A 20903-nucleotide genomic window follows, 5' to 3' on the forward strand; every position below is an offset into this window, starting at 1 on the left:
TGTTGGAGATACTACCCAATTTTCAGGTTGGGTCTAGAACATCTGACTTCCTCTTTTTACACTGGTCTATGAGGCTAATGAGACCACTGTTTAATCTTTAACTTCTTGCATATTCATTCTATAGAGACTCAGTGAGTGCAGTGTCTTATCCCTGATCCTCTATAAGTGACCAGGCATCTCCAGGCATAATCCAGGCTGTGAAATGTGTCCAACCTGTACAGCTAGGCAATAAAGAAAAATATCAAGTTAAGTCAACTCTAATGCTTTGAAAGTAAGATGGTTATTATCATAATAAGGAATACTGAGTCATAATTGGTTAGGGTATACGGCTGAAATGAAGGGAAGATTATTTAGATAAACATCCCATGTTTTACGTTAACTCATTGTCTTATACTTCTGGGGAAACCATATTTTAGAGGGGGTTTAATTGTAAAAACCCACAGCTTGTATACCTGCCAGCTGGCAGTCTTTAAAGAAATTCAAAAAGGACTTGAGGAGACATTCTTTCTTTTTCTTGTTGACGTTCATTATTTTATATGTTGGACTTGTGTTAAGCTTCCAAGTTGCAACGAGAATTCTTTCTAGCACAGTCTTCCATACAATTAAGTACTCAGTAGGTGAAATTTTCATTAATGTGAGTAACTTCAAGGAAAGCTTGTAGCTGATGCATCTCAATGTCCTCTCACTCTGGCACTGCACCCAGCATTTGTTCTGACAGCCATCTTACAATTTTCTCACGTGGGTTCTTGACAACGTTAAGAATTTTATTCATGTTCGTACTGAAAGATGGCTTACTTCTCAGCATTTTGTAATTATTTTACTTTACCTCCCTCATCCTGGGGTCGTTCGTGCTGTGTTCTCCCAAGCTGCTCAAGAATATTGCAAACCCAGTATACTTCATGCTGGTGACCCTCCGAATTTAAGGAGTTGAGGGAAAATATAAAAGAAATAGGTGCCAAACATGATATGTACAGACACATACTAGTAGTCAAAGAAATGCAAAGAAAAACAATAATCTGATGTATTTTTTCCTAATCTTTCTGCTTGACAAATTTAAAATGGCTTATAGCAGATATTTTTTTGGCTGTGTGCAGTATACTGCAAACTCTTGTCATTAGGTATCAAAAAGTTAAAAAAAAATAAGTCCTTGATCCTGAATTCTATATTTGAAATTTATGTGAAGGGAAAAATTAGATAAATTCACAAAAATACATGCAACAGTATGTATATTACAACATTTCTATTAGTAGCTTTTAATACAGATTCGCTTAAATAAATTATGCTGTACTACAAAGCAGTAACAGTCAGCCACTAAATACAGATAGAGGGGTAGGTAGATAAGTAAATGGACAGGTGTAGCACCTTCATGTTAAACTGCATTATACACATACACGTGCACACACAACCACACAGACATACATATACTAATTTGTCTGTAAAAAAAATACACTCCATGTTAAAAGAGAAAAAAAGACAAATTAAAAAATTTAAGTAAAATTTAAGTAGAATTAATATTAATATGAGCAATACAAAGTATACATTAGTGGTTATGATTTTAAAAGTTGGAAGAAAGATTCAGAAAGTTTATCTCCTTTTTATTCTTCCTTGAATCAAAGCTATCATCAAATTATGTATCTTCTAAAATGAAAAAAACCTGTGAGAAGATGGCCTACAAACAATGAATAGCTGATCTTACCAATTTGATGAGGGGAGATACTGATGAATAATCACTACACATACTTTTATGCGTGAGAGAAGTACTGACCTGTGCGACATTGCAAAGTAGTTATCCCTGGCTTTCCTGGTACAGACCTTTATTCTCATTTCAGTTATATTTTGTAACTTTGAAAAACTGCTCTCAAGAAAAGCTCTAAAATCCCTTAGCAGGAAAACACAAATTACAACCTGACCCAAGAATATTTGTATCTCACCTTTAAAATTATCTACAGCAACATGTTCAGATTTAGGGAGCCGGGGGAGAGATATTAGGAAATCTCCCTCTCTGCCAGAACACACTGGCCTAGTGGTGTCCTCTTCTATCTCTTCTCCCTGCAGGTGCCCTGGCATGTGGTGATATCTAGGGAAGTGGCCAAACTGTTTACAGGCCTTGAGCAGAGTCAGTTTCAAATTATCTTATCAGTCTGAGGGCAGTAGGTGAGAATTCAGCTTACCTTCCAAGTCCAGACTGACTGAGGAACTTGTGAGAGAGGGTTATTTTGTAAAACTGACTTCACCTATATTTCTGAGTTTCAAATTTGCTAGGGTCATCAGGGATTTTTGATGTGGCCAAAATGCCCTGTAGTCGGTCCACTTTGTTAAACTTTTGAGCAGGGCAGTAATGCCAACTAAGATCTCTGAAGACCTTATGTTCCCTCTACTCTTCTAAATTCTTTGCATTTGTTAATTCATAAATCCTCACAACCACCTTACAAGAGGTTGGAGCCATTACGAGAGAGGAAAATGTTCCTATAGCTTTGTTACTTCTTTATAGAAAAAACAGAATTTCAGTCTAAGCAGTTTAACCCTGGTGTCTGCACTCTCAAATTTTATACTATCACATATTATAGTGATAATAATCAAGTATTATATTGCCTTTCAGACTCATAGCCGCTAACATCTTAGATTCCCTAGCCTTATTTGCTTTTTATGTGTAATGTGTATTCCTTTTGAATTGATCTTTATTAAAAAGTTTAACAATAAATAAAATATTCAGAAGGTATAAACTGCCACTCTTGCACCCCATTGCATTCCTCTGATGTAAACATTAATAAATATCTGCTGTTATGCTTATGTGCCATTCTTCAAGTTCATACACACATTGAGTCATTCATTTAAAAATATTTGAATTATCTAGATACACATAATTGTGTTTTTGTTTTATAAAAACTGGGATCACATTATACATATTACTCTGTCACTTGTATTTTTCACTAAGATACACACAATATGTATATGTATGTGTATATAGTGCATTTCTCCACTGCCAAATAATCTGTCCTGGCATTTCTGTATTTATTATATCATCAGCTAATGATTTTCTCCTTCTACATCACCTATCTTCAGTTTATGCTCTTTAAACTCTTTAGTTATGTTTTCTCTTATCTTTTTCATTCCTAATCTCTAACTTATTATGTGTTGATTATGTCTTCATTAACAAACCTTTCCACTGTTTTAGGTGCTTAAAATATAACATAGAAAGTTATGTAGATGTGTACTTGCCTTCTTGGAACTTATATTCTTGTTGTCAGATAATATTTCCATTTGATCTTTCAGAATATTAATTCAGATTTCAGTGGTGGCATTCTATTTTTTAGTTTGTTTATTCAGTCTGTTCATGTAAAAGTCATGTTTTCATTTTCCTTTTTTAATGCTGGCAAGCTTTTTGCACTGTAATTTTATGTCACTGGGAGTTTTTATTATAGTTTCTCTAAAACCTGTTTTTGTTTTTTCCATTCATTATAGTTCCATAGGAGCCAATAATTTTGTATTTTCAGCTGGATCTTCCTCCCTCAGGTTACTGATCCTCCTTCAGTGAGCTGATTTATATTATTTTTCTTTAATTAGAGTTTATTTTGTGTTCTTTCATTAGCTCTACAAGGCAGGCTTATGGGATCACTTGGATAATGACAAACCTGTAAAAGTAGATGCTGGAACAATATCTGCCTGAGTTAAAACTAGCTGGTCAGGTATTACCCAGTAGCTGAGATGCAGAGAGAGGCTCACTAACTCTCCTGGGACTTCAAGGTAGAATATATGGCTTTCGTCTCTTGAGACCGTTTCCCTAGCTCTTGCCTAGTGCCCAGAGGATGAATCTATTCACTTGCCTTCTCCACTGGAGATTGTGGTTGAAGTCATGGTCATAAGGTATACTCTAGGCTCTCTGAGTTGTTCTTTTTTTTTAATCTTATTTCATTTTATTTATTTTTTATTAATTTTATTAGAGTATAGTTGCTTTACAATGTTGTGTTAGTTTCTGCTGTGCAGCAAAGTGAATCAGTTATACATATATCCACTCTTTTTTAGATTTCCTTCCCATTTAGGTCACCACAAATCAAAAAATGATCTCATTTCATTTAAAAATAAAATCCATTCATGCTTATCTCAAGTTCAACTGAGAATTAAATATTTGTGCAGCAAAAAAAAAAAATCTAGCACAGATTAGACATTAAAGAAATAAATTTTACGCCTGGAACTAACACAAAACACAATGTTGTAAATCAACTACAATTAAAAAATTAAAAAAAAATTTTTTCTGCATTTGTGATTTCAAAAATAACACTTTCATACACACACACACACAAAAAGATCATGTATGTCATAATTTTGTTACTGCTGCATTTGTGTTTGAGCCAGATCATGGCACTCAGTAAGAAAATATTTTTTAATTCTTGTATAAGTTTGTATCTTTTTTTTTTAACATCTTTATTGCAGTATAATTGCTTTACAGTGTTATGTTAGTTTCTGCTGTATAACAAAGTGAGTTGTTCTTTTAATCCAGAGAGACGGGTGCAGGGTTAGTATTTCAGGGACATAAGTTCACTATTTTCCCATAATTCCATCTTTTGCATCTTTCTTTACCCCATCCTGCTCTTTCTTCTCTGTACAAAAGAAACATGATCTGAGCTAGCAAAATAATTGGATATATTTTAACCACAGTGGTCTGAAATACATGATTTGATTGGATTAATAATTTTCATCTAATAGATCCACTGATTATGGTTTAGTATTTTCCCCCATTGTACATATATATAAGACTTTTACTTTAAAAATATATAAGAAAGCATCAGAGAACAAAGTCAGGCTTACTAGCTGATGCACAGGAGCCATATCTTCAATAACAATTTGTGAAAGCATATCTCTGCATATTTGTGAGAGCAGCCTTGCATGTGTACGGTTTAGGGGGAGATGCCAACCAATACTTCAATGTATTCTTTTCACATTAACACAGATCACAGCTGGCAGAAATGTATTGGCTTTTTAGATTTATGTTTTTTGAGGTCCTCACATCGGTTAGATAATAAAATGGGCAGATATTAAAGAACCAGGTTGGGTTATAGAAACTGAAAGCAAAATGTCATTTCATGATGAATGAGAAAATTCGGCTGAAACTTCCTTCCTTTAGGGGTTTGTTCTAGTAAGAACAGAGCACAGCTAAATGGTATTTGTTGCTCAAAGGAATATTTTCATATACAGTAGGCAGCATCATTCTCCCTGCTAGTGTTGCTTGTGTTTTCAAAAGCCGTTGTATTTTATGTTCTTAAATATTAAAATAAAATATGCTAAACTTTGCTCTAAATTTCATAGACCAAAATCCTCTATTTTCTGCTTTTAATTTCTTTTTCTTGTGTGTGAAATGCAATCTATATGCCCTTTACTCAAAGAGGGAACTCCTTCTCTACATGAAATAAGAGTTTACAGTTTTATAATTGAGTCGCATCAATTTTGAATAAACTCGATAATCTTATAGTTGTATATGAAATATATTCTGTATTCCAGTATGAGTTTGCTCTATTTCAAATACTGCTCTATAATTTATAGTTTTAAGGGCCAGAAAGAAACAGTAGGGCTTTTAAAAATTAAATATGTGAGCTAAGCAATATAATCTAGATAATGAAGTCTTATGTCACAGACAGTTGATACTTTGTTTCAAACCTGAGTGCCTATGCAAATCAAGGGAGGGAGTATGGAGATATGTACCAGATGTTTGGTTCATTCACTTTGTATGCATCTGGAGGAAATTGTTTTACATGTAGATATTTATTTAATATTTGCAAGCAGTGGTAATTACAGGCTTGCTATGTAGTTCTTTGCTGTGTCCAGTCCGTTTAAGTTATATTGCAAACAATTAACAATAACTGCTGGGTTTTAAAATTTGCTATGAAGTAAAATCAATGTTATTACAAATGGTTATTACTTAATTTATATTCATATTTATATATTTTGTATTTTTATATATTTATATCTTATTTTTGATTGGAGATCTGACAAGATGCAAAATTCAGCCATTTCACTGTCAGAGAGTCTGAGCTACATGCAAATACACACACACACACACACACACGTCACAGCAAAAGAAACAAAATATTAAAAATAATATGAACATCTAAATTGCACTCTGCTTCCTTTATTTATCTTCAGGTACTTTTGCCTGAGGTTTTTGGTTATCTACCAAATGTAAAAGTATTTACTTCCTATACATGCTGTAAAAAATACAAACTATTTCACACACCATAAAACATATTTTTTTTTTTTTTTTTTTTTTTTTTGCGGTACGCGGGCCTCTCACTGTTGTGGCCACTCCCGTTGCAGAGCACAGGCTCCGGACGCGCAGGCTCAGCGGCCATGGCTCACGGGCCCAGCCGCTCCGCGGCATGTGGGATCTTCCCAGACCGGGGCACGAACCCGTATCCCCTGCATCGGCAGGCGGACTCTCAACCACTGCGCCACCAGGGAAGCCCCATAAAACATATTTGCAACAAATGTTTTTCACACCCTCCTGAGAGGCTACCTGCCTTTATACATAGTAATTGAATTACACTCAACTTAACTACTTTTATTGGGACTGATGGGAGTGATCAGACTGGCCTAAAACTACAAATGAATGGTGAATCTTTCCTAACATTTTAACTTTTGATTTAAAAACTGTGCTCTATCAGTTCTATTAGTTTTCCTTCATTTTAGAAACCACATAATCATTTGAGTTTACAACTGCAGTTGTTCCCAGCTGTGTCGGAGGAATGCATTAAATGAGAATGTGAAATATAGAAACGAAACTCATCTCATTCGGTGCTATCAAATAAACCAATAACAAAATGAAACCGTATCACTGTCAAAGGTGTGGAAAACAAAGACTTTCAGTGTGAATAGATTCAATCCAAATCTGGACTACCGTAATTTCAATTATTTCACCTAAAGTGTGATAGATTCTAGTACACAATACATGATCTGTTCTTGTTTAGGACCCCCAAACTTTACCTTTCTATTTAACAGGTATGCACAGTGACAGGTTTAATAGACATATATAGTATACCATTATATAACAATATGATATAACAAAATATTTTATAAATGACTAAATCCATTGGGGAAAATAATGAAGTAAGATTGTTTTTGAGATAACACACTAATTGGTTACCACTCAGCTATTTGTGATAAACAGTTCTCTACAGAAACCCAAGTGCAAGATATATGTTTTAAATGTCTTAATGCTTGAGGGATCAACTAAGAATAGCAGAACTCTCATAATGATTGAAATGAGTGGTAAATACCATTTTGAGGTCTGGATAAATAGGTAAACATTGATTTGACATAAAGCCTTCCATTTAAAATTATGTGCAGTAGAAAATATATGTTTGATGTAATATTTCTATGTTCAACTTAATTTGACATGCCTAAATTGTGAATCCCATATTTTCATTCATCATATTACATAGTTAACAAAATATGTTATGTGGTTCTATGAGAAATCAGTTTGACAAAAGTAATAAGAAAGCAGTGCTTGCTAATATGCAATTTTCATATACATAATGCAATTTTTTTTTTTTTTTTTTTTTTTTTTGTGGTACGCGGGCCTCTCACTGTTGTGGCCTCTCCCGTCGCGGAGCACAGGCTCCGGATGCACAGGCTCAGCAGCCATGGCTCATGGGCCCAGCCGCTCCGCGGCACATGGGATCCTCCCAGACCGGGGCACGAACCCGTATCCCCTGCATCGGCAGGCGGACTCTCAACCACTGCGCCACCAGGGAGGCCCCATAATGCAATTTTAAAGTCTAGTTTTAAGTGTGAAAACTAAAATTTTCTCATATATATAATCATGGCTATTAATGTATTCATCAGTTCAAAAATGTAACTGAGCTAGCTCTTGTGTGTAAATGTGTGTTCAGAAAAAAAGGATGAAGAGAGAATTAGCACTTATTGATTTCCCACTATGGCCAGACCCTAAAGTTATAAACTAAATGTGTTCTTTACAAATAGTACCTCCAATTCTTATAAGAAACATAAAATAGATATTATTTTAGTCCCTTAAATAAAATTGTTGAAGAAATTGAAGCTCCTTTATCCAGTAAGCCAGTCAACATTTATTGAGCATCTGCTATACACCAAGTAATATTCTTGGTACTGACAATCCTTGTTTCACAAGTAAGCAAGCATGAATTTGTTCTTCACAAGTGCAGTCTAGGTTTCTTACAGCCCTACTGTCACTTCCACTGGTTTTCAAGCCAGCTAAGGGGATTCATCCCCTTGGTGTGAAACCCACAGGGCTTGGGTGCCCCGTATGTGGATGGAATAGCTAGTGTAATCCCCTTCCTCTTCTGTGTCCCTTCCCAGGGGCGCAGGTCCCTACCTGATCACTTCTTTTCCCTTCCTACACGTGGATCTTTCTTACAGGTTTGGTTGTAGAAGAGTCTTTCCACCAGTCTTCAGTTTGTTTTCAGTGAGAATTGCTCTACATGTAGGTGTAATTTTGATGTGCTTGTTGGGGGAGGTGAGCTCTGCATCCTCCTACTCCGCCATCTTGATCTCCCCTCCAATACCACTTTTCTGATTGAGGTTGAGTGTTGCATGTTGAATTTTCAGCTCGTATCACATTTCTTACAGTTCCTTTTAAAATACACACTGTAATGAGAGCATTTGCCAATTTTGGGTTCCTCTATATCTAAATACACTTCCTAGTTTGGGGTAGTTATCCACCATCTGAGTGATCGTGGCAGGTGAAATCCACATCCCCAGCCAGAAGTCAAACTCACTGACTTTCTAACCTAAAATCTACTGCCACCTCTGGAAATTAGGACAGAGATAAATTAGCTGAGCTCCCAAAGACTTTGAAGTGTGAGGGCTAGTGATTTGGTCAGACTTTGACTTTTAGCATAGAGTGGGTTAACTATCCTAAAATACCTCCATCGGAATCTAGAAAAGGTACTTTTTGTCAGACTACCTCACCTCTCTGTAGTGGTAGTTGAAAAATTTGTGCTCATCAACCCACAATATGTGTCATGTTCAAATTTAAAACTAACAATATGCATACAAAATATTTGGCCAATTGTATATAGTGTGGAACGGAGAAAGTATAATAAACACAGGTGAGATAAAAGCCAAACTCTTTATTGGCAACTGAGCTAACAAAGCAGTAGTATTGCTTAATGTTTCTTGTAAATCCTTGATTCTGAGCACGGCCTAAAAGACTCTAAATACTCTGTGTCTATTTAACTACAGGCCCTCAAATCCTCCTAGACATACTGAAGGAATTCCCTAAGTTCAGTCTAATTTACTGGCCCTCTCAGAGAGCATCAGGAATATCTCATGTCATGCATAGAGTGGACTCCTTTCAGCTCGATTCTTGAGTCACCACCACCACGTCAGGCCCCATCATACAGTGGTGCGTGGAAGCTGCCCACCATTATACTCTTAATGTGCTTCTCTCAGGAGGTAGGCTTACTTTATGGTATCTCCTTCTTCACATACCCTTGAAATATGGCCTTTAGCTGAATAGCTGTCTTTGGAAGGAATTGGGGAAAGGTGATAATTCTCAGTATGTCATTAAGCTTTCCTTTTTCAAAAAAGAAACACTTGAAATATTTTACATAGCATATTTTGGTTTTCTGAACCAACCTACCAAGAACTGGTATATTTTGCTCCTTTACAGAATCAGAAATAAATAAATAAACAAACAAATAAATAACCCCTCTTTTCATTTCCATTACCTAGACCTTCTAAATCTGGAATTCTGGTCTTCTGGGGAATAATTAGGTTTTTTTGAAAGCAGTATAGGTGATTACTATTAGGTTTTTGAATCCCTAATGAACATTAACAGTCCCATTTAATTTCTTGCCTGATGGGTGGAAATGTTTTTTTTTTTTTCCTACGCAAAGTGTCTCAAAGCCTCAGAGTGCAGAGTTCTTCCTTCCTCCATCCATAATGATGCCTCATGTATCAGCTGCAAGACTCATCTGATGTTTATGCTTAAAGTCTTAAAAAATATTAAAAATCTCTCTGACCTATGCATAATGTCATTTGTACTGTTCCTGCTTCAACTATAGGCAAAATATAAGATCAAGTTGTATATGATATAATAATCAATTTGAGGACGGAATGGAATTCAAGAAAATACATATGGACAAATTAGAGAGTAAAACACAGATAGGTAGAGATACATGGATAAAGATATACAGAGAGAGATTGTTCATAATCAGGAAAGATGATTAGAATCACTAATGAAAAAGTTGGTTTCCAGAAGAGAGAGAGAGCTTGACATAGAAGAGAATGTGTTAATTAAACTCAGTTGGAGCAAATAATACACTATTGAATTTTTAAATAGCCTAAAAGTCATGAGATTAAAATAATTTTGGAAGGCGGAGAGAAATTGTAATGATTTTTTAAGTTTACCAAACCAAAGAGTAGCTTAATAAGGATGAAGATCTTACAAAGTTCTTTTTTTTTCCCCTCAAAAAGTAAAATATCAATAAAATTGTAAACCACTTTAAAACAGTATGCAGGAATGGAAAATCTTCAGTTAATATCGTGTCCTCAAAAGAGATGGTACGTTAAAGGAATATAGTCATATAAGTGCTATTTCCATTGTGTATATCTTGATATTTAGAGGGATGATAACATTTAAAAGATTCACTTACAGTGAAAATAATAAATGTAGCTTTTATTTCAAGACAACTTGACAAATAAATAATTAAGCATACATGAACCTTCTCAAAACAACAACAACACAAAAACACCGGAAGATCTTGAAAACTGGGCAGAGCTGCCTTGCGTGTGCCTTAGCCAGTCTTCTTCAGCTTTGTGCTAGAGTAGATAAAAGCCACCTCATTTCTCTGGAATTGTTCCATGTCTCCTTCCATCTGGCCTGCTGTGCTTCTCTTTGGCTCATGTGCCCCTGGTTTTCAGTTTCAAAATTTGGCTCCTTTTCTCCTTCATGTCCACTGGATGTTTCCCCAGATTTAGAGTTACTTTCTTCAGCTTTCATCCCACATACAACTACTAATTTTATTCACTTTAAATAAGATTGACAGAGACCTGTGCACCATACGTCCTGGCCTTCATCCCAGCAGGCAAGAGAAACAGCTCAGATGATCAGAATCTAGGTAATACTTTGGGCAGTCTGTACGGCATACAGTTTTGATACTTACCTTCTTAATAGAACTATGTAGTTTAGAGGAGTCTTCTGCACTTGGATATTAAATAGGACAGTACAATTTGGCTGAGATTCCTGGCTGAGGCTGATCACTTGAAAACATAGGCATCAAAGTTCAAATGGGAGACGTTTAACCATTTGCATTAGAGGTCTCAAAACAAATCAGTGATATTTCCACAGTCATCAGTGTTTAGCCTATGTCTTTGAAAAGACAGGAGGTTAATCAGAGAGAGTGAGTGAGAATTTCTTTGAAGAGAGTTTCCAGACTGATTTATGTATCATTATTACACCTCTGTGGGAAAGACAAGTGAGGTGCTTCAAGGGAGCAACCCCCTTGAAGTGTGAGGGTATCTACCAGGGGTGTAGAATGACATCTTATCCCCTGAAACGATTATTGCTGATCTGTAAAATAGCTTAATCCCACTTGCATTGCTGCAAAAGTGGAATGGATGAAAACGTTCTTGAATTAGATTGCTCTAGGTCTCCTGAACATAGAAGGCATAAAGATTCCATTTTTGAATCTTTTCTGGAAAAGCCAAAAAAAGTGAGAGTCTGGCCAAAGCTGCTTGTGATACCAGAGAATGGTTAGAGATGCAGTAGGAACATCCTACATGTCTAGAATTGGGCAAAGAGGTGACTGAAGGTAGTGAAGCTAGAGCCATTTTCAAATACCTGTTCCAGACAGGGCCAGCCACTGGGGTGGAGAGACCAAAACAGCAGAAGGCAATGTACAACTGAGACCTCTCTGTGCCCTACCTCATCTCCCTTCATCAGACCACGTGTGGAGGGATTTATAGCATGATGAGCAGAGGGGTAAAGTACAAAGCAAGATGAAAATGGGAAAAGAGCAGACTGCACCTGGTTTCTTCTTGCAAGTTTCTCTGAGTGGTCTGAGCTGAATAGAGGGAAGTTAAATTGGAAATGAGCTTGAAGTAGGGATTCAGATTACTGGCATTATGAATGCATGATAAGGGAATTGTTCTAATGTTCAGTTCTGCCTGGAAAACTATAGGATTTGCCTTTGATATCATCCAGGTGTGGAAAGGGAATATTTTTCAATGTAGTATTAAAGGTAGTAATGAGAAAGAATGAAGTTGTATTCTGTATATAATTAAGGAGTCCCACCCATTTTTATAATCTATTTACACTTGCTCCTTTTGGTTCAGGAAGTTTTGTAAAAAAAAAAAAGTCTCATGGGTAGATCAAAATTCTAGTATCAAAAAGTAAAATCAATGGAAAAAAGCTCACAAATTGATGGAAAATGTTCAAAATGTAAAAGAGTATGGAATCTTAAAAATATTGTTTAACTTCTAGTAACAAAAAAGTAGTGTTTCTCAAAATGTTATATGTGATATACTTGGGTTAGAATCATAGGGGTGGGGAGAGTAAAAGATGTAAATACCTGTATCACATCCTAGACCTGTTGAATCAGTACCTGTATGTGCTGAGCCCAGCAAAATTTCACATGGTCCTTACATGGTGCTTATCCAACCAAAATCTGAGACTCTTTTGGACAAAATAATAAGGGGAAAAGGTAACATAAAGACAATAAAATCAATTTGAGACTAATAAAAGACACATACTGTTTTGCTGAGTTATCTTTAACCACATATTACTGCTTTCCAATATCTTTCATTTATATACCTCATGCACAATATTGTCATAATAACTTTCACACTAAAAGGGAAAAGAAAGGCAAATATTCAGGATATTTGGAAGGGTTCCCTTTGCTCTGCCTGCTTTCACCTTGAGGTTTTAATTCTGTCTAATCAGTAAAACAGCAAATTGCTTAATTTGCTATTCTGAATTGCATTGACTATTAAAAAATTAATTATCACCTAAATGGGTTAAAATTTAGATTGTCAGAGAGACCACAAGATGTTGAGCTTCCTCAGTTCAGTAATTTTGGCTTTACATAATTGATTATATACCCTGTTATATTTAAAATTACATACTCTGAAATATTTTACAGTTTTTCCTGATGTTACAAGTTGAATTGTTTCCCCTGTAAAAGGTATGTTGAAGTCCTAATCCTCGGGGCTTCAGAACGTGGCCTTGTTTGGAAATAGCGTTGTTGCAAATGTAATTAGCTGAGATGAGAGCATCTTAAGGGTGGGCCCTTAATTCAGTCTGACTCCTGTACTTATAAGAAGAGACAAGACACAGTCACAGAGGCTTGAAAAGAAAATACGGTAGAGGCAGAGACCACAGTGATTCATCTACAAATGATTAGCAAGGGTTGCCAGCAAAACCCAGAAGTTAGCAGAGGAAAGGAAGCATTCTTTCCTACAGGTTTCAGAGAGAGCATAGCCCTACTGAAACTTTGATTTTGAACTGCTAGCCTCCAGGACTGTGAGACAAAAAAATTTCAGTTGTTTTGAGCCACCCTAGGAAATGGGTATGTCTTATGTAAGTACAAATAGTAATAAATAAAATAAGTGGGCTATTTCAATAAAAATAGAAATTTACAAATTCATTTTCAAAGGAAGAAAATGTATTTTAAGTGTTTTAATTCACATAAGTGTTAACTATTTTAAACATATTAGGACAATAAGTAACAGAGACCTCTCTATATTCTGTGTGAGCTTGTTAAATATAACTTTGAACTACTGTAAATAAGCTCAATATGACAATATTAGAGAAATAATATAAAAATTTTAAAACATTGAAAAGAATATTTATAGATACATTGATCAAGGTAATAGAAAATATCTTAGAGATTGAAATGACTTACCTGAATAGAACTGTGTACGATATATAAACTTTGGTTTCCCTAAGTTACACAGGCTTTGGATATTTTTATTTCATTTGTTCATATTTTAAAGTGTTGGGAAGGGACTTACCTTGTATCTTTACTACAATTCCATTAATATAACTGTAAAAAAAATACAAAAAGTTACTCCATAAGAGTTCTAAGAAAAGGCTCATTTGGTGTTCATCAGGGCACCATAGTTTTAATGAAATAGCTAAGTAAATGATAAAGGAATGTGAAACAAAGCTGAAGAGAGACAAAATCTTCAGATTTTAAAATGTAGCTTAGTGTATAATAGGATTTATGAAAGAAAACAATCTCTACTATCTATAAACACATTCTTTCTGATAAAATTAATGAATCAGGCAAAAAAAATAAAAGTGTATAAGATCTTCTGGATCTTCTAGAGAGGAAAAGAAGAGGCATTCTAGATTCATGGAAACAAATATCAGAGACTACAGCATTCTAACTTCTGAGACAGAAATGCTGTTGACACTTGAATCTTGTATTCCAGTAAAGCTCTCAATTATATGTTAGTGCAGTTCAAGATAATTTTAGGCAAAGGAGATCTTAATTAATTTTCTGGTCATGCATTCTGATGTAACTACACTTTTTTTTTCTTTTAAACATCTTTATTGGAGTATAATTGCTTTACAATGGTGTGTTAGTTTCTGCTTTATAACAAAGTGAATCAGTTATACATATGTCCCCATATCTCTTCCTTCTTGCATTTCCCTCCCTCCCTCCCACCCTCCCTATCCCAGCCATCTAGGTGGTCACAAAGCACCGAGCTGATCTCCCTGTGCTATGCAGCTGCTTCCCACTAGCTATCTATTTTACATTTGGTAGTGTATATATGTCCATGCCACTCTCTCACTTTGTCCCAGCTTACCCTTCCCCCTCCCCATATCCTCAAGTCCATTCTCTAGTAGGTCTGCGTCTTTATTCCCATCTTGCTCCTAGGTTCTTAATGACCATTTTTTAAAATTCCATATATATGTGTTAGCATACAGTGTTTGTTTTTCTCTTTCTGACTTACTTCACTCTGTGTGACAGACTCTAGGTCCATCCACCTCACTACAAATAACTCAATTTTGTTTCTTTTTATGGCTGAGTAATATTCCATTGTATATATGTGCCACATCTTCTTTATCCATTCATCTGTTGATGGACACTTGGGTTGTTTCCATGTCCTGGCTATTGTAAATAGAGCTGCAATGAACACTGTGTTACATGACTCTTTTTGAATTATGGTTTTCTCAGGGTATATGCCCAGTAGTGGGATTGCTGGGTCATATGGTAGCTCTATTTTTAGATTTTAAAGGAACCTCCATACTGTTCTCCATAGTGGCTGTATCAATTTACATTCCCACCAACAGCGCAAGAGGGTTCCCCTTTCTCCACACCCTCTCCAGCATTTATTGTTTGTAGATTTTTTGATGATGGACATTCAGACCGGTGTGAGATGATACAACGTTGTAGTTTTGAGTTGCATTTCTCTAATGATTAGTGATGTTGAGCATTCTTTCATGTGTTTGTTGGCAATCTGTATATCTTCTTTGGAGAAATGTCCATTTAGGTCTTCTGCCCATTTTTGGATTAGGTTGTTTGTTTTTTTGTTATTGAGCTGTATGAGCTACTTGTAAATTTTGGAGATTAATCCTTTATTAGTTGCTTCATTTGAAAATATTTTCTCCCACTCTGAGGATTGTCTTTTCATCTTGTTTATGATTTCCTTTGCTGTGCAAAAGCTTTTAAGTTTCATTAGGTCCCATTTGTTTATTTTTGTTTTTATTTCCATTTCTCTAGGAGGTGGGTCCAAAAGGATCTTGCTGTGATTTATGTCATACAGTTTTCTGCCTATGTTTTCCTGTAAGAGTTTGATAGTGTCTGGCCTTATGTTTAGGTCTCTAATCCATTTTGAGTTTATTTTTGTGTGTGGTGTTAGGGAGTGTTCTTTTACATGTAGCTGTCCAGGTTTTCCAGCACCACTTATTGAAGAGGCTGTCTTTTCTCTACTGTATATTCTTGCCTCCTTTATCAAAGATAAGGTGACCATATGTGTGTGGGTTTATCTCTGGGCTTTCTATCCTGTTCCATTGATCTATATTTCTGTTTTTCTGCCAGTACCACACTGTCTTGATTACTGTAGCTTTGTAGTATAGTCTGAAGTCAAGGAGCCTGATTCCTCCAGCTCTGTATTTCTTTCTGAAGATTGCTTTGGCTATTCGGGGTCCATACAAATTTTGAAAAAATTTTTTCTAGTTCTGTGAACAGTGCCAGTGGTATTTTGATAAGGATTGCATTGAATCTGTAGATTGCTTTATGTAGTATAGTCATTTTGACACTGTTGATTCTTCCAATGCAAGAACATGGTATATCTCTCCATCTGTTTGTATCATCTTTAATTTCTTTCATCAGTGTCTTATAATTTTCTGCATACAGGTCTTTTGTCTCCTTAGGTAGGTTTATTCCTAGATATCTTATTCTTTTTGTTGCAGTGGTAAATGGGAGTGTTTTCTTAATTTCACTTTCAGGTTTTTCATCATATAACTACACTTTACATTTGTAAAATTACTTTAGCAAAAGAAACGAAAAAAAATCGCAAGAAGGAGAAAGATATGGATTTCAAGAAAAAACAGAACTAATCTAAAATGAAATAATAAGAATCTGTGGAGTGAAGCTGTATATTTGACCCAAAAAGCAATCTGTCAAAATTAGAATAGCAATGGTTAGATTTCTAAAGCAAGTAAATCTACACATACACAAAGGGGAATTCTAATGCAGAAATATTTGGTTAAAGACTAAGAAAACTTTCATGATAAGATTAAAAATACTTGAAGATAGTTATTACAACCCAAGAAAATATCTATAAAAAATAAAAAATCACAATCCAAAAATTTGACATGATTTTGAAACTTTCATAAATTATAAGAATAAAGTCAATTTGATTTTAATGTTTGAACCATTCTCTCTTAAACATTACAAATTTAGGATCATTGAAATTAATATAACATTATTTTCTATTTTTCAGTGAATAATAGTTTCATGATAATAATAACATCAATTTAAAGTGCATCTAAAAGTTACCAAGGTAATGAGAATATTATTGGCCAAGATCCTATTAAGGAAAAACAACCTCTGTAGTAAGCCCAACATTTTAAGCTGTTTTTCCTATAAAACTATTTACCAATTCACAAGGAATATATGGCACACAGTTCAGAAGCTGAGAAGAAGATTACAGAGGGGAGTTAAGAAACCTTTTGGTAATCTCCTGGGATGGGGGAGAAAATGATTTAGAGTTCTGACATGCCAAGGTAGCCGTGACTTAAAGAATCAGGATCTCTAAGATAAATGAAGCATAGAGAAGTAACCTTCATACACTGCACTGCTTCTCTCCTTGAGTCTTTTGCACATGTATACATGCCACAGGGTAAGAGGATAAAAAAGCATGAGGAAAGCTTTGGCTGAGCACAGTTTTGGTAGTCTCATGTTTCTAGAAATACAAATATTTGAGTTCAGGACCTTCCAAGTATGTAGAGCTCTTGTCAACATTCCAAATCCTCATCTGATACAACTGAAAAGATACAGCTAAGGATTAAGTGCAAATCAGAAAAAGGCCTTGACACACAGCTGTGATTCAACTTCTGATTGAATTTAAGGTAATCTGCATTAAATTTACTGACAGTCATAAACTGAAATGAATTATTTCCATTTGTGGATAAGATTACCCTAGAAATTTAAAAATTTTACAAACAAATTATTTGGTATTTAGTGAAAAAATCACCATGCATAAAACAGAATTGACAGAAACAAAAAATAGGAAGAGATCTACAGGTTATTCACATCTAGTTTATAAAAATACAAACTTAAACTGCAATTATATTCAGCAAAATAGGTGACTCCAGAGAACTAGAATTCCAGAGAACTGGATATCTGTAATAAAAATACAATGGTAATTCTAGAGCTGAACAATAAGATAATTGTAATTAAGAGCTCAGTAGATGAGTTTAGCACTAGAAAGGACAGAGCTAAGGAGGTAAATAGTAAACTGGATAATAGGTCAGTAGAAAACACCTAATCTGGAGCACAGAGAGCCATACAAATGGAAGATACAGAAAATAGAACAACAGACATAGGTGATAGTTGAAAATTTTTAACCTAAGTATAATCAGAGTTCTAAAAGCTATAGAGACAATGGGACATGCAGCCAATATCAGAAAAAAGTAAGAACTCCAATAATGTAAAGTAAGCAAAGAAAACCTACCTAAGTGCTTTATAGTTAGTGACTATGTGTCATAGTTTATCATAGTTTGCATAAATAATCTAGGTTATGTATTTTTTTTCTGGTGTGATATTTAATGCTACCCTTTTTTCCCTCCTAAAAGTTTCCAAGTTTTGAAAATATACTTTACAGTTAAATGAATAATAGTCAACCTGATTAGGGCCAATAAAGCTCACTGTTGATTTCTCAAAAGAAACAAAGAGAGCCAAAAGAAAATAGAATGTCACCTTTGAAGATCTGAAAGAAAATAACTGCTAATCCTGAAATTCAAACCCAGTAAATACATGTTTCAAAAATGAGGACAAAGCAAACATATTTTCAGATAGTCAAAAACTGAGAGAATCTGCCACCAAAGTGGCTTTTGTGCAGGAATATACAGATTAATGAAAGATTATAGGAAATCCATAAAAAGAATTACAAATATGTGGCCTTGATTTACAATTGAGGTGAGACTTCAGAGCAGTGAAGAAAAAGAAAATTGAATGATACTGGAGGAATTGAATATCCTCCTGAAAAAAAGAAATCTTAGATCATAAAATTAAAAATTCTACATTCCAGATCCTTTAACGATCTAAAAACAAAACAAAAAACACCAAAAACTCTCTAGAAGATAACAAATGCAGGAGAACAACTTTTTGCCCTTGTGATAGGCCAAATATTTCTTAAAGAACACATAAAGAACATTAACCATAAAAAATATAGAAAGAGGGCTTCCCTGGTGGTGCAGTGGTTGAGAGGCCGCCTGCCGATTCAGGGGACACGGGTTCGTGCCCCGGTCCGGGAAGATCCCACATGCCGCGTAGCGGCTGGGCCCGTGAGCCATGGCCGCTGAGCCTGCGCGTCCGGAGCCTGTGCTCCGCAACGGGAGAGGCCACAGCAGTGAGAGGCCGAGGTACGGCAAAAAAAAAAAAAAAAAAAAAAAAGAACTACATTAAATAGTTCTGTTCATTAAAAGACAACATTAAAAGCTTTAATGGCAAGTGAAATATGGACAAAGTGTACGATATACGTAGATAACAAATTACATATATTTTCAATATATAAAGAACTCTTATAATCAATAAGAAAAAGACAGTTGAAACAATAAAAACATGGTCAAAGCTGATGAACAAGGGTCCCATACAAAAGGAAGTGCAATTAATTAAAAAGCATTTGGAAAGATGCTCAATCTCATACTCAAAAGAAAAATTAAATTTAAAGCTCTATCACTACAGGCAAAAGAGAATGGCTAAACGGAAGTAAAGACACATGGCTAGAATAAAGACTGGAATTACCTAGTTTGGGCCTGAATGTGGAGAAAATGGGGCTCCCATATGTAGCTGCATTGCTGCTGGTGTTTGGAAAACTGGTTGGCAATATACACTAAGCTGAACTTACACGTACCTTGTGACCCATGTAGAACTAGTTAATAGAGACAGAGTGCTCTTTACATTTGGAGGTAAGGAGGGTTCAGAGGAAGAATGAGAGTGGATTCTGGGTGCTAATGATGTTCTAATTCCTGATCTGGGAGTGGTTATGTAGGTCTACTCCTTTTGAGAAAATCCATGAAGCTGTATAATTATGATTTTGTACTTTCTGGCATGAGTCATACTTCAAAGGAGTTTGCTTATAAAAACCAAATGACAAACTAGAAAATATATTTTCAACGTATATTGAAGAAAGTGATTAACACCTGTGTTAGTGTTCTAGGGCTGTCACAAAAAAAATACCATAGACTGGGTGGCTCAAACAGCAGAAATATATTTTCTAAGAATTCTGGAGAGTGGAAATCCAAAAATCAAGGTGTTTTCAGGATTAGTTTTATCTGAGGCCTCTCTCTTTGGCGTGTAGATGGCTGTCTTCTCCCTGTGTCTTCACGTGGTTTTACCTTTGTTCGTGTCTGTGTCCCGATTTCCTCTTCCTAAAAGCATGCTAGTCATATTGGATTAAGGCCCACATTAAAGGCTTCATTTTAACATAACCATCCTTTTAAAAGACCTTATTTCTAGTTATAAAGCAGAAACTAATTAAAAACATGCATTTATAGATAAATGGAGATAAAGCCAACAAAATACCATTAAAAATTTAAAAAATAAAAGACCTTATTTCTAAATATAGTCATACCCAGAGGTGCCAGAGATTAGAACTTCAACATGTAAATTGTGGGGGGGGGGCACAATTCTCTTCATAAAAACATCATTAATGCAAATTAGAATAAGATGACATAAAGCTGTTAACTGATATAAAAGTGGGCAACTGGGAGAAATATGCCTTTCACAAAATTAAAAAAATACAAATTGCTGGTAACGTAATGATAATTTTAGTTACAATTTCAAAAGAATGCATACTTAAAGTAGTTATATTATTCCTTTCTTTTGGGGTAAAATGAGAGGAACAGAGAGAGAAGGAACAGGAGGAGAAAGAAAAGGAGAAGGAGAAAGGGAGGAAGAAGAGTGAGAAAAATAATTAATGAGAGTGAAATGAATAAGGCCATTCCTTTGAGCACATAAAATGGTACATTTATTTTAGAGTGTAAATTGACAATATTGGAGTTTGTGTGTATGCTCACACATATATAGTGTTTGCCTATACACACATAGATTTTAAAAGAGAAATATGAAGGCATTATAAGATGTATATGTACATATAGACACATGTATGTGTGTGTCCATATATACATACATAGGCATATATGTAGTATAGGATAATGCACAGAATTATATTAAAATCTTAAGATATATAAA

This window comes from Hyperoodon ampullatus (genome assembly GCF_949752795.1).
Source record: "Hyperoodon ampullatus genome assembly, chromosome: 9".
Lineage (NCBI taxonomy): Eukaryota > Metazoa > Chordata > Mammalia > Artiodactyla > Ziphiidae > Hyperoodon > Hyperoodon ampullatus.